Raw genomic sequence first — 15,675 nt, forward strand, 5'->3', positions numbered from 1 at the left:
AAAATAGTCCACCAAAGACCATTGTGGGGATCAGGATGAATTCAGCAGGAGCTGAAACCTGTGAGCTGCCGTGTGGTTCAGCTTCATCAGGAGTAGCTTGAGTACTTCCAGCCAAAAAACTCTGACTTGCAAAGGCATGCAATATCAATTACCAGGACACCCAGATGAACAGAAATGTCAGGCTTCTTTGACATAAGCAGGAGATGGTCTAATGAAAAAGGGCAATAGTACATATTAAGGCCATGGACTTCATGTTTATTTGATGCAATCTTTCATAAAATGCTATCTATAATTTCCTGTCTTTACACATGGGAAAATTCCTTTCAAGAACAGAATAGCGTAGCATAGCATAGCACGGTATAGAGTAGAATAGTTCAGTTGGAAGGGACCTTCAAAGATCATCTAGTTCAACTGCCTGAACACTTCAGTGTGTCCAGGTTTTGGCTGAGATGGGGTTAATTTTCTTCACAGTGGCTGGTATGTTGCCATGTTTCAAATTTAGGAGAAAAATGATGCTGATAACACACTGATGTTTTAGTTGTTGCAGAGCAGTGCTTACACAAAGCCAAGGACTTTTCAACTTCTCATACTGCCCTGCCAGCGAGGAGGCTGGGGGTGCACAGGGAGCTGGGAGGGGACACAGCCAGGACAGATGATCCAGACTGACCAAAGGGATGTCCTATACCATATGGTATCATACTGGTCAATAAAACTGGGGGGAATTGTCCAGGCTATTTCCCTAACAGAGTTCAAGAAACATTTGGATAATGTTCTCAGACACATGACCTGATTTTTTGGGGTGGTCCTCTGCAGACTCAGGAGTTGGACTCGATGATCCTTGTGGGTCCCTTCAAACTCGGGATATTCTAGGATTCTATGATAATGTCCAGCCTGACCCGCCCCCAGCACAGCTTTGCACCGTTCCCATGTATCCTGTTAGCAGTGCCCAGGGAGCAGAGACAAGCACCTCCTTCTGCGCTTCCCCTCCTCAGGATGCTGCAGGTCCTGAGAAGTCACCTTTCAGCCTCCTTTCTCTAGACTGGACAACCCAAGTGTCCCCAGCCTCTCCTCACAGGACGCGCCTTCCAGCTCTTTTACCAGCTTTGTTGTCCTCCTCTGGATGCTTTCAAGTACCTTAACATCCTTTTTATATCGTGGAGCCCAGAACTGCACACAGTATTCAAGTTGAGGCCGCACCAACACTAAATCCAGTAGGAGAACCACTTCTTTTGGCCACCTGGCTGTGCTGTGTTTAATGCACCCTAAAATGGCGTTTGCCCTCTGGCTGCCAGGGCACACTGCTGGCTCATGCTGAGCCTGCTGTCACCAGCACCCCCAGGGCCCTCTGCTGAGGTGCTCCTCAGCCATTCGTCTTCCAGTCTGTGCCTGTGTCCAGCATTACTCTGTCCCAGGTGTAGCACCCAACATTTACCTTTCACAGAATCACAGAATCACAGAACCATCTAGGTTGGAAGAGACCTCCAAGATCACCAAGTCCATTGAACTTCATGCCACTGATGGTCACTCAATGCTCCAACCTATCTACATCCTACTGTGAGGCCTCTCATCCCTCCAGGGAGTCAACAGCACCTCCCAGTTTAGTGTCATCAGCAAATTTGCTGAGGATGCATTCCACTCCTGCATCCCGATCATAGATAAAAGTGTTGAACAGAACTGTTCTTAGAACTGACCCCTGGAGAATATTGCTAGTGACTGTCCACCAGCCAGATGTAGCTCCATTCACTACAATCCTTTGAGCTCTGCCAGTTAGCCAGTTCATCACCCAGCATAGTGTGAACATGTTTATCTCACAGTTGGACAATCTGTTCAGAAGAATGTTGTGAGAGGCAGTAACAAAGGCCTTACTAAAATCTAGAAAGATTACATCCACCAGTTTTCACTTCATCCACCAAACAGGTGATTTCCTTTCCATAGAAGGAAATCAAATTACTGAGAGAACCTGGACTGAATCCAAAATCTGCCTGTGCATCCTCTCTCTCATATCTACCATGAACTGTTAATCCCAGTGATCTCAAAAACACATCCCACTGATCCCAGAAATGCATGAAATAAACCCAAAACTCCATGCAAAGGAAGGCTATCTCATAGATTTGTGTAATGGGAAGGACTATTGTAGGCTTACTCACTAATATTCCCATAAATACCAACTATTTGTGACTTTCAGACACAGGATAGCAGATTACATTGGTACTTATTTTAACTGTTCTGGTGTCCTGGAGACTTGATCTCCTCAGAGATGTCCAACACTTGAGAGGACAAGGCCCTGAACAACCTTTTCAGACAAGAAAGCTAGACCAGAAGAATTCCAGAGGTTCCATCAAAAAATATTCAATGATTCTGATGTCTGGAGCATTTTTGCATAAAGAATATCAGTTATTAAATATGGTATAATGTCATTTTCAGGGCTGGAAAACTGAGTTTAATGCAGACTTTTTGCACATCCTACATGGACACGAGGGTTTTATATGCTGCAGACTGTGACCAGTTAGTTATTACTTAGACTTTTGAAACAAGCAGCTTAGCGCAGGTCTAGAGCATCATCAGGGTAGGTGTTGCAAGAAGATGTTGTGCTTAGGGCTTACCATTCAATATGGATTTTCAGCTTTTCTCTAAAACAGATGCATATTCAGACAAGAGCTCCTAAAATAGTCATTCATGACAAAACTTGATCATTGGGCTCAGAGTCAAACAGTGACCACTCATTAGTAGCTGTACAAACAATAATTGTTCTCATAGAAGACATAATAGAAAGCAAAATAATCATTTAATTGAGAAGCTAGGAAAATTTGGAGAGAGAAGAGAATACTTGCTATCAGACTGTGTTGTCTACACAGGCATAGGACCACACTGAAGTGGTCTACTTCCTGTCTGTCTTCATGGGAAAAAAATTCTCCTCATGGCCAGTTTCAATTTCTCTTCTTTCAACTTGCAGTCACTGTTTCCTATCCTTCCACCAAGCTGCTCTGAATAGCTCAGCTCTGTGTCCTCAATGACCCCTGTAGGCACTGGAGGGAGGGGAGAGGCAGGAGGCCTGATAGGTGTCCCTGAAGACATTTCTTCTACAGCCCAGCTCCCCCCACCTCTTCTCACAGGGTGCTCCAACCCTTCAGTTTGTCCCTGGTTTTCCTGTAGTAGGAGACCAAAATTGGAGGCAGTGTGTGGATGTAGTTTAATGAATGCTGAGTGAAGAACAACTACCAACGTGTTTCAAAGATGGGGTTCTTGGTTTCCATATTAACCACATTATCATGACGCAATTCCAGCTCCTTTGCATGAGTAGAAAACAAACAAGAGAGATGGCAAGATACCTTATTGTTCAGACACCAAAAAGTTGCACCAGGTGCACAGTTCTCTTTCTGGTGATCTAGAGAACATTATGTATTTCCCTTCCAGTGGAGCCTCAGAAACTATTTATTTTGTTCTATACCTGAAAAATTAGGAGAGGCAACTAGTCTGTTCATAGTCAGCCTACAGCTCTTGTGTGCAACTCTGAGGTAGCACCTTTAACTTTAAGAGTCTTGATTCCCCTCTTGGCACAATGAGGACAGCAAGATGTCTGCTTCATGAAACGCTGAGTGAAGTCTGATAGCACTTCTTAGAATGTACTGCTACTGCTATTATCTCAGGACACACTAAAAGAATTAGGACAGAATTAGAAACCTGAAGGAGGAGAGAGATTTTCCTTGTAGCTGTTGCTACAGATGCACACTTTTCCATTTAAATACAATAAAGTCGACATAGGACTAGACCCTTTCTATATGCATTCTTTTCTTAGAGCACTACCCCTGAAATCAAACAAAGCAGACAAATAGAAATTCAAGACACTGATCACTCATATTCCTACAACCCCTTTGAGATATTATGTATGGTTCTTCCTGTGTTAAGTCAGTGCTTCCTACACAACTCACATTGACTTCTTCCTGAAGGACAGTAAAACAGATACATCAAGAAGGGTCATTCACAACCATTTGCTAACCCCAGGAACAACCAATCCTATTCACTGGGAGCCAGTACACCAAAAGAAATCCCAGAATAGCTAGGGGAAAAGGCAAGGTGTCAAAACACCTAGTTCTACCTTTCCTCAGCTTTGAAAACTCTTCCAGTTTCCAGAGCAGCCATAAGAAAGCAACTGGCTTTCATGCTGTGCACCCCAGTCACCCCCTCTGAGAATCCCCCTGCACGACATTTACTTTAATAGGTCTAATTATAAAGAAATGCACTTTTCAATCAGAACCAAAGAACCAGTAGGTTTTCTTCTTTAACATGCCAACCAGCTGTTTTGAAAGGTACATCTCTAATCTCTTTCCTTCCACATGTTCAAGCAGATGAAAGTAATTTTGTGCTCAACTGTCTATAAGTAATTAGACTGGGATGTAAAGGAGTCTTTATGTATCAGTTCAGAAAGAGCTACACTCTTAGCATACAGAATAATTATTAGCAATCTTCTTCATCTGTAAGGTATACCTTATGCATTTTACATGAGTCCCCATTATTAACATAACCTGACTATCAAAGCTCCATTGAAACTCGTGTCTTCTTTTTCATGTAACTGACTGAAATTCCCCAGAAATATAGTAATTTGAAAACAGCAATGCTGATGATTTGTTTCAGCTGTAATTTGTTATTTTTTTTCTCTTCTTTGTTGTTTTCCTAGTAAAGACCTAAACCAGTGGGGCTCCAATATACACAAACAAGTGTTCTGCTTTTGCTACAAGACAGATATTAATATTCAGTGAGGGTCCTAGAATGCTGCCTATTGTCAGATTCCCAGGCTAAATTCCCTTAATCTTATTAATTAGGAGGTCACAAAAAGAATACTTTATTGGGAAACAAAATGTGTGTTCTAAAGATAGCTTAAATCACATCTATGAATTTACTAGGAATGATGATGGCAGAATACGTCTTTAGAATCTGCCTCAGGACTGCGCTTGACACCTCTGCAAATGGGGTAGGGCAATTACTGATAAGTTGGAGGGGCAGAGGCATCTTTTGAACTCTACCCATTAAAAAAGTTGGATCATCTCTCACAAGACAAGGGATAGCTCTGGGTCTGGGATGGTACCGAGTATAACAAAAGCGGGGAAAGAAGCATACACCATTTTAGGATTTGCCCCCTTACACATCGGTGCAGGCAAAACTCATCAAGGTTGGAAGAAATGCATTTAAAGGCATGGTATTTTCTTTTCATCTTCCATGGCAGACATTTTTTTGAAAACACATTCCTTCCTCTAAGTAAATCCCACACTCTACAGCAACAAATCATGACTACATCTTTTCAAGAAATAGAGTCACAATTTTCTCAGAATCCAAGTTCAAGTTTAGTTTATCTAGAATCACAAGAGTCTCTTGGAAAGTGAAGTCTGACTATTAGGCTCTTTACCACCACGGATGGAGGGGAGATGGTTATTTGCCAACAGGCATGAGTTTGAATTGTGAGAACAGAAGTAGAAAAGCCAAAAACACCTGTTCTTTCTGTCACAGCTTATTGCACTGACCAGAAAAGAAGCAATGTTTTGTTCAAGTGCACATCAGAATGACTTTACCCTTCAAGGAGTATTCTGTGTGTTATTGCAAGTGACTCAGACACACTGTATCTATCCGTAGAATAAGGCATACTCTATTAGTACAATCAGAATTAAGGCACATTTCATTTATTATTTTGATGTAGATAACATTGACAGGAACCATATTCTGCAGATATGTAAGAACAACAGACTACTGCCCTGAAAAGCTTGTCTAACTAGACCAAAAAGCAGCAAAAGACAAAAATGAAACAAAACAAAACAAAACAAACTGAAGATAGAGCTATCTGTTATACAACTTGTTACAGCTGTGAGAAGTGGTCCAGCAGGGCAAACTCAAGACATTCATCCATCAAATCTGCATCATGATGAGGGCATTTCAATGAAATGTTGTCATACTGAATCAAAACATTATCTTGCTACAGCTCAGTTCAGTCTGGCCAGTTGTACTTTGAAGAGCAGGAACAACAATATACCAAGCATACACATCTTAAATGTTCTCGTGAAGGCTTGAGAAAAATCCAGAAGTGGGCTCAGCCTACTTGTAAATGATATGTGAGGGAGGAAGGAGGTGCACAGTTTCAGTGGAGTAAGCTGACGGCAGACTATGTGGTGCATTCACTACCAACCCCCAAAACAAAGACACATGGTCTACCTAAAAAGTCACACTGATTCTAAAAAGTATTTCAGAGAAGTTGTGCACAGAAGGGATTCACCACAGACCAAAACAAGGGAACTGGAAATATTACCATGTGATTAAGGTGAAAAGGCAGAACTGTATTTGCATTGTTTATACCAGTGAGGGTAAAAAATCACTCTAGATTTAACTTTCAGATAGATAAAAGATTACTATTATTCACTACCCAAGAAAGGACATGTTGCAATGAAATCAGCATCAGACAAGCATTTTTCCATTAGAAATCAATTAATCTTCATCTGCTACGGAGTTCAAATCATGTGGCTTCATGCATAACAGTTAATGCATTCAAGACTGCAACATAAGTATCCCATGGAGACACAAAAATATGGAAACAGAACAGCACTGGAACTGTGATTATGTCATGTGTTCTTATCCTTCACATTATTAGATTTCTCAGAGACCAAAGGTGTGTATGATACACTACAAATGTTCTCTCTCTGCAGATATCCAAAATAATAACTTCCACATTATGTATTAGAGATGTTCTTGGACATTTGAAGCACTTAAGAAAGAGTCCATTCCCATTTTTGCTCTGGAATTTCCTTGCTAGGTGATTCCTCTCCTCACATAGACTCCTGAAGATTGTAGACAGCATAACAGGAAAGACCACAAGAGCTGAATATTTAAAAAATACTATGCTTTTAGTGGTCAGAACTACCTATCACCTTTACCTATATACAATTTCTTTGCTTTGGTAGGTCGCTCTTATTTATTCTAGGAAGAAATGTTCCTTTTTCGTGCCCACTACTACTTAACTAATTTACTCAAAAACTGGTTATGTGGTATCTGACCGCATATTAAAAAATAAGTTAAAATCACTCTACCGTAAAAGGCGAATTGACCAGAGGCTCTGTCCCTGTACAGTTTCAGATCCATATCTCCCCTCAGTCATTCTTTCTCACAAATATATATAAGCAAGTGTTTCAGGACTATTATGAGCCTTTACAGACCAAAGCAATGACGCAGATTTCTGCTCCTCCTCACACACACCCCATGAACCATGAACTCAGATGTACTTGAAGGAGTTTTGAAGACCGAAGATTTTATCTGGGGAGCTGGATGCATTGCAAATGCTTTTTATAACAGGTGAAAAGAGGTTATGAGCAGCCTCCAAGAAAGGCACAGCATTCATATAGGATTTAATATGGGAGGCTCTGGGTCCTGGGAGAGGCGATGCAGGACTTCCTCTTTCCTCTACAGCTATGGACCTCACCATATGGTGACTCTCAGTCTGAGGAGGACCCAGGAGAGCCCAGCTCCTTCTGGAGCCAGAAACACTGTTTCACACTTAGAAGTAGCATGACAGTCATTCTCCTCTCTGGGATGGAAACACAGCATTTCCAGAACACTTAGCTGAGAAATAAAATGGCAAACATAATCCTGAACTCAGATCCACTGAGTCAAGCTGCCTTTGGGTTAGTCCAGCTGGCCCATTAGCACAGTCTGGCTTTGTGAGGCCCACGTAGCACACAACACTCAGGAGCACTTACTCTGAACACAATAATATCTAATAAGAAGCAAACCCCATAGATCTTCAATGTTTTTTAATTCATTTCCTGCCCTTGAAAGAGTTCACACTGTAAATAAAACAACAACCAGGGCAGAAAAGCCTACAACTGTCACTGCCTGTGTGCCACAATGGCCAGCTGCTCCACAGAAGGGAGATTTTCCCAGCCAGGGCCTGTCCATCAGCACCCAGAAAGGAATCAGGGGAGGGATAGGGATGGTGACCAGGGCCTGCACAGAGCACCAGGATGGTTGGGCAGAGCCCTGAGGATGTTGAGGCCCAGTGGGTAGCCAGCCTGCAGCAGGAATCAGGTCCAGATGGGACAAAAGGGACACAAAACTGTAAGTCTTTTTGAATGAATTCTTAATTTAAATGGCAAAAGCACAACAGCTTGAGAAAGAGGACTTTTGCCTGACTGACCTCAGCCCACCCAGCCAGTGGCATGGCTCAACAGCCTGCACCTATGACTGGGCAGGGTTTTTCCTTCACTGGTCACAACAGTATCAGCAGAGATCTGGACTTTTGGTCCCGCTGTATCTCGTTAAAGAGCAAATTCAGCTGCTGTGTGAGACTGGCTTCTATGTTGGATGATGCCCTGAAGCTCATTCCAAATACTAAGAGCTTACAGAGCTGAGGAAGTTGCAAAGGGTAAGGTCAGTAGGTCATTAAAATGGGAAAGATGAAAACAGTCAGCATGCAGCATAAGTGCAAGCTACAAAGGAAACCCTGATTTTCACCTTGATGCACACCTCCAGTATTAATTGGGCTATCTAGACAAAACCCTAATAAGTCATGAGTGGTATCTGAAGATATTTTTCATTATTAATTAAACAAATAAAAGCAATACTTCATTTTAAAAGTTAGGATCCTTGTTTATTGTGTCTGAGCAGCAGAACAGGCTCTGTGAACAGGTTCTGAAGATAGCAATTTTTATTAAGATTATTTTTTTTGAAAAAAAATGAGCCATTCTGCATCCTCCTCTTCTTTGTTTGTTCACATTGTGACTTTTCCTTGTGTTTACCCTTTTTGCATGATATGAATTATACTAAGAATGTACATCATGGGAATACATCTCTGGAGAAAAAATGTGAATTTTCTTTCCTTTTTCATTCCTTTAGCTGAGGGTCTGTGACTGCTTAGTTTGTTTTCCCTAAATTCTATGAGCACTCGGCATGATTTTATGATGTATAACAATCTTTCCATTTGTTACACTTTTAAATATATAAATAGAATGTAAAACAATGGGCAAGATTCACCAGGAGGCTCCTGATGCCTGGTGTTGCTGCTGTGAGTGGATGCATCCCTAAGCCCCCCATGTTGGCTGAAAACCAGAAGGTGATGATCTCTCTGACCCTCATCTAACAAAGCTCTTAATTTCAATGGATTATGCCCATGTTAAATAATAATAATAATAATAGTAGTAGTAATAATAATAATAATAATAAATAAATAAATCCTTATGTGGTCTCTTGGATTACAGATACAAATTCCAGTGTCTGGACTTCTCAAGCCCATTGCATCTCAATGCTTCTCAATGCTTCTCGAGCCCATAAGCATCCAAGCACAGAATTAGATGGACAGTTGTGTCCTCTCAGTTTTTGATCAGAAAGTAATCAATTTTCTGTAAATTGCACAAGGAAACAAAGCCAAGCATGTATTATTCTGGTCATTCCCAAGAAGTGAAATAGCACAGAATATATGAAATGTAAACAAAACTTTCAATTTTCACCCTGTCTCCTGTCAATAAAACTCAGCTCTGTGACATAACCAAACTACCTTGCCTTTCACAAGCTCTCAGCTATAATTTACCCCACTGAGATCACACAAACTGAGGTCCTGTCCTGGGACATATCAAAACAAGATTACTGGGACTCTTTCTGAGTAAGGTAAAGCAGAGGATCCTGTCTGGGAGTTGAGACATCCCATGCAATGGGCAGTGCAGCCAAGCTCCACAGCAGAGAGGCAGGTTCTTCCATTCCATAGGAGAGAGCTGCAGACAAGAAGAGAAAAAATAACCATGATTCTGTTGCCTCGACCCAGATAGCTGTAGGCAAGTTAGAGTCTGGCCTTTTTTGTTTCTTTGTTTCTGTTGAGAAACTTGTCTCAGCTACTGATGGTGATAGTACAGTTATGGAAACAAGCAATCAGCTAGCAGCCCTAGTTCTTTGCTCTCGGTAGCATAATAAAACCAAGTACCTTCGCTGGTAAATAAAAAGCTGTTGAAGTAATTCTTTTGATCCCTTTGAGTCCCATGTTTAGAAAGCATTTGCTCTTGATTGTTCCATTATGGGTTCAAGCTCTTTCCAGGACACGTCATTGATCTCCTCTCTTAGTTTTCATCAGTGCTGTACTTAATTGTGAGGAACGGTCTGAAAGAAAGTATTGCCAGTTCATGCTGAACTCTGAGTTCAAAGAAGGGATATGCTTCCTCTTGGTTGTTTGAATGTTCGCTCTTCATTTCAGATTGTCTTTGAAATTCACTTTGCTTCTTAGGGCTTGTTTTGTTTGGGGCATTTTTGCCCTGTAGAACACAGCCCATAAAGAATTCAGAAGAAACCAAATTTAAGTGAAGAAAAAAGCTAGAGCAAAAACATAGTATTTTATCCATATCGAATTCTTTGCTGTCTACTGTGTTCTCTCTCTGTCACCTGAAACATTGTTTCTCACTAGGAAAAAATATTCAACACAATTTTTAAGCAGCTTGGTTTTATTGGGAAAGGTGATGATGAGTTAGTGGTAATATGAGTCAGACTGAATGCTTTCATGTGTCATGTCTCATCCAGAACTCTGGTTTTCTTTCCTCTCTCAGAACACATTTACAAAGAATGCACTTTTCTCGTCTTCATTTGTGCACACTACAAAAAACACCTCATTATTTGATACAGTTGGCAACTGTCTGTGCCCAGGACTGAAAAACAGACTTTTTAGGGGAAAGAGGTGTTTCTGGCAAAATTGCTCAATGAATGAGTAAAGACAAGTACTAGCAGCCTCCCTGTATTCAATTTACCCATATTCCTTAAAGCAGTTCTTTTTGTTAATTACTGCTAGAATGCATCATGATTCCATTAGACTCTGCAGGATACCAAGGCTTTGTCTCACTGTCAAGGCATTAACTTACATACATCCCATCCAACTTTAATCACCTAATGGAAGCCCCAACATGGAAACCCTGGACCCCTCCCTAGGGGAGGTTGTCATTTCCATGGGTAAATCAGAACTTAGGAGAGTTAAATGATTTTCCAGAGGTACCTCTTTCTCTCAAGTGGATGAGGAGCACTGAAGAGTGGATATCAGATAATGTTAAGATGAAAGTCATGTTGGTACTTAATGAGCGGACTAAGGATGTAAGCTATCTCTCTTCGATTCCTTACCCCAAGTACATTACTGATTACAATATGGAATTCATAGAAATCCTATGGTAAGAGGCTTGTATAGTACATTTTCTTAAAGTAGATGGATAATATAGAACTATAGCTCTGCAAAACTGGCTTATTGCATCATTTCAGGAGCACATGAATCTTCTAAAAGCAATAAAGGGCAAATTATGTCTCCAGCAGCACCCACTTCTCAAAACAGGTAGCTGCAACACTACACCATAATCAGAGCTAAACGCAAAGACATGAGCTGTCCCACAGTGTATATGAACCAGTGTAAATTACACGTCATGGACTTTGTACAGTAAAAAAAAAAAAAAAAAGAGAGGGGAGATGGAAAAGGGAGAGGTAAGTTACATCTTCATATTTATTTTGCTTCATAAATATGCATTCCCCCTATGACCCTTTTGTGTCCTGGCACAGAACTGTGCTGTTTTTCATTTTACCATTAAAAAATGTCACATCATAAACAACCAGTTCCAACAGGCATGCATAAAATCTCACACTCAGCTGAGCCCATAGCTTTTCTTGAATAATCAAGTGCTTCATGCAATAATTTTTAAACTGATAATTATGCACTATTTGATCAGCTTGTATGCTCATACTGGACGCCTGATTAGCAAACACTACAGTATTTACTCATTTTTTTCTTCCAGGGGCCATCTATCTATCTTCTGCTAATATGATACCCTATTACTACAGTGCCTGAGCAATTTTCATATATTTAAAAACAGAAGTAACATTTTCCTTTCCTTTCCTTTCCTTTCCTTTCCTTTCCTTTCCTTTCCTTTCCTTTCCTTTCCTTTCCTTTCCTTTCCTTTCCTTTCCTTTCCTTTCCTTTCCTTTCCTTTCCTTTCCTTTCCTTTCCTTTCCTTTCCTTTCCTTTCCTTTCCTTTCCTTTCCTTTCCTTTCCTTTCCTTTCCTTTCCTTTCCTTTCCTTTCCTTTCCTTTCCTTTCCTTTCCTTTCCTTTCCTTTCCTTTCCTTTCCTTCCCTTCCCTTCCCTTCCCTTCCCTTCCCTTCCCTTCCCTTCCCTTCCCTTCCCTTCCCTTCCCTTCCCTTCCCTTCCCTTCCCTTCCCTTCCCTTCCCTTCCCTTCCCTTCCCTTCCCCTTCCCTTCCCTTCCCTTCCCCTTCCCCTTCCCCTTCCCCTTCCCCTTCCCCCTTCGCCTTCCCCTTCCCCTTCCCCCTTCGCCTTCCCCTTCGCCTTTCCCCTTCGCCTTCCCCTTCGCCTTCCCCTTCCCCCTTCGCCTTCCCCTTTGCCTTCCCCTCCTTTTTTCCCCAGCTTGGTTAATTTATAGGTTGGTCAATTACTTGTATTATATTATCTTGTGTATAAACAGGTTCTTTAAAGTAACTGTCTGTGGAATTTGAAAGCTAAGGCTAAAAAGACCTGAATTATGCATTTATTTCTGAAAAGCCAGGAATCACCACTATCCTCTCGATGGGGTCAGAGGGTTCTGCAGGGCTTCTGCTCCATCTCTTGAGAACGTTCTCTCTGCCTGGGAGCTTCCCATGTTAACTAAGGTCTTCTTGGCAGAGTAGAGATGAGAGATCCCACTGCCATGAGAGATCCCACTTACGGAGACACAGCCATCACTTGGGAAGAGAAATACCCTGCAGTCATCCTTCCCACCATAGATACTAAAAATGTACTCTTCATTTAATACAGCAGATAATAATCACATAGCAAAATGAACATGGGCAATGAGTTTTCTTCACCCCCAGCATCTTGGTCTCCCAATTCTTCTTTATACCTGAAGGATCCAAAGATTTCATGTCAGCTTAGCTATCTGAAGGTAAAGGCATTTAACACAGGGAGGACATTGTGCAGGAGGCGCAGTCCCAAGCACGTCTTCCCGGTATTGCTTTGGCATAACTTTAGTCAGCTGCTCTTGGCTGAAGGCATAGAAAAAGTGGGCTGATCACTCAGCACTATTATCTGACTCACCAAAGTGCTATTGCTGAACTCATCTTCTGGCATTCAGTATGTACAAGCACAAGGGAGAAAGAAGGAGCAGGACTGTCTTACTCACATGACAGTGTCAGTCTAAAACCAACCCATAGCATCCACTTAGCGCCTCTTTAGAAGAGCTAAATGGATTTTGTAAATTCCTTTGGTAAATTAGTGTTAGTGCTATTCATATAAATCTTGCCGTTAAAATGATTTACCTCAACAGTAACATTATTAATGTTCAGTAAATTAGGTCCATAAAATGACATTTGCCATGCCATTAACTGAAGATAATCCACAAAGCTCATTTCTAACCCCCTTTATATTTTTTATAATGTCCTTCATAAACACTGTTGTAGCTCTCTTAGATGCATGCATTCATCAGTATATTGATAGCTCTGACACAGCATACACTTCAGATCAATTACTGAATTGGGAGACTAATTTAGACAATCTTTACTTGTGGTCAGAAGAAGATTCATTATTTATGAGTGCAAACAAAACTGTATCATTGTTCTTCAATTCAAAACACATGTTCCTTGGAACATCAGCCATCCTCAGACTTTCTTTAGTCAGAGTAGATTATAGCCCTGGAAAATGTTGGTAATTTCAGAAACTGACTGAACAAATATCTTTCAGGAATGAAAATAGAGCCCTTGAAGCAACCAAGAAAAAAATATATATATATATTTAAAAAGACTTTACACGGTGGCCAAAAGATAGATCTCACAAAGCATTATAAGCTTATTAATGTTGTTTTTCATGTTCTTAAACAGAAAGCATTTCCATTAAAGCCATGTGGTAGCTAGAGGTGCATTCACAACACATAGAATTTTATTTGAAAGGAAAAGATCTTAGAAGTTATAGTTAATTGGTCTGATTACTCAATTGCTTGATTTTGCAAATGCAAAAAATGTTAAGTCTAACACTCTCATTACCATTCCATAAGATATCAAGCATCCTCTAATGAAATCAGGATGATGTCATTGAACCATGTCTCTCTTGATGGATTTGCAGAGCAGTTGACTTGTGGATGACCTCACTGCACTGGGACAGAAGAGTTCATACCTGCCTAAGAAAAGAACCAGGTACATGGAGAAAAGTCTGATCAAGAGGATTTAATTCCATAAAATTATTGTAACAATTATAAGAATAAAAATCTCCATCTTCTTTAGGCCACAAGTGTGGGTTAATAACAAAATGAGAGATTAATTTTACAGTGTCGGTTCTGTGGCATCAAAAGAGAAGGAAGCAGTCTGCCCAGTGAGGTTTGCTTGTGACCACTGTTACTTGAAACTGCCCCAAAACAGAATGAAAATCATAAGGACCATGCTCAGGTGGTTTGGGAAGTTACCGCCCTTCAGCTGCTGTGAAATGGCCTCCATCTAAAATGTAGTATTTAGCTATGCTTGCACTCCCCAGCTGCTTCAGCAAAAATACAAGTATTCAGCTTGAAGGATCCACAGAAATGTTTTAGCTGTTGAAGTGTGACTCAGAGGAGACATTTGACTGTGCCCTAGAAATCTATTGATATCTGAGGGAGCTCCTGCCAAAAGTCCACCTTCCTCCTTCTGTGCACTGCCAGGTTTGTGCACCTGTTCATGCTAACAAAGCAAATAGCAAACTCATATATTTGCTTTTTGCAAATATATGCCTGATTGAAGGCATATTTGCCTGATTGAAGGAAGATTCAATCTTTGAAAAGTGTCATGCTGACAGATTTGTTGCCTAGCTAGCTATCACTACCCAGAAGGACAAGATCAACTTGATCATATTTAAATTCACTACAATACAGAGTTAATTAGTGTTTTTTTTTGTTGTTGTTGTTGTTTTAAAAAAAAGTCAGTCTTTGTTTCTGCACTCAGACTACTCAAACAGTGCAAGCAGGAAATGGCTGAAGAGTATTTCTGTAGTCAACTCCAGGAGTTGGCACAAAATTTTAAAAGGGATAGACACTGCCATAAAGGCCAAAGTTCTCATTTGAAGAATGGAGATGTTGCCCCTCCTGTGCCAGAAGCACCAGAAGTCTTGAGTAACACAAAACAAAGAAGGGGCTACAAAATACCCAGAGAATTTCAGACATCGCAGAAGATGAAAGATGTTCCATCTTCATCCTACAGAGTTCAAGGTGCCAAGAACTAACTGCTGTTCTCCATGGATGCTCAGTCTCAAGCAGACGGGCTTTACATTGCTAGCCTATGCTTGCTGAACTTATCTCCTTTTGTGAGGCCCAGATTTAAGCCTGCAGCCCCTCTTGAAATGTGTCTAATGTCCACCCGCTCACACACAGAAATCATAAAACATTGTCAGGCATAGTATTTTTAGAACATGAAAGTAATAGAACATGAAAGTCATGATTGCCACAACAGAAGTCCAGCTTCAGCCCTAATTAATAATGCATGCTGCCCCAGACACTTCTTGCTTTCTATATGTGATGGCGTGCTTCATGTGATGTGCAAGCTAGCTTGATCCAATTCTTAATAAATACAAGATGCTGTCGTGGCTTTTGTTACCTGTTCTTCATTAGTTATTAGCAACAAAACACTAAAATTTATTGGGCAAGACTAGCTAATTGAAGGGAAAAAATATGAAATAAAAGCA

This window comes from Anser anser (genome assembly GCF_964211835.1).
Source record: "Anser anser genome assembly, chromosome: 1".
NCBI lineage: Eukaryota > Metazoa > Chordata > Aves > Anseriformes > Anatidae > Anser > Anser anser.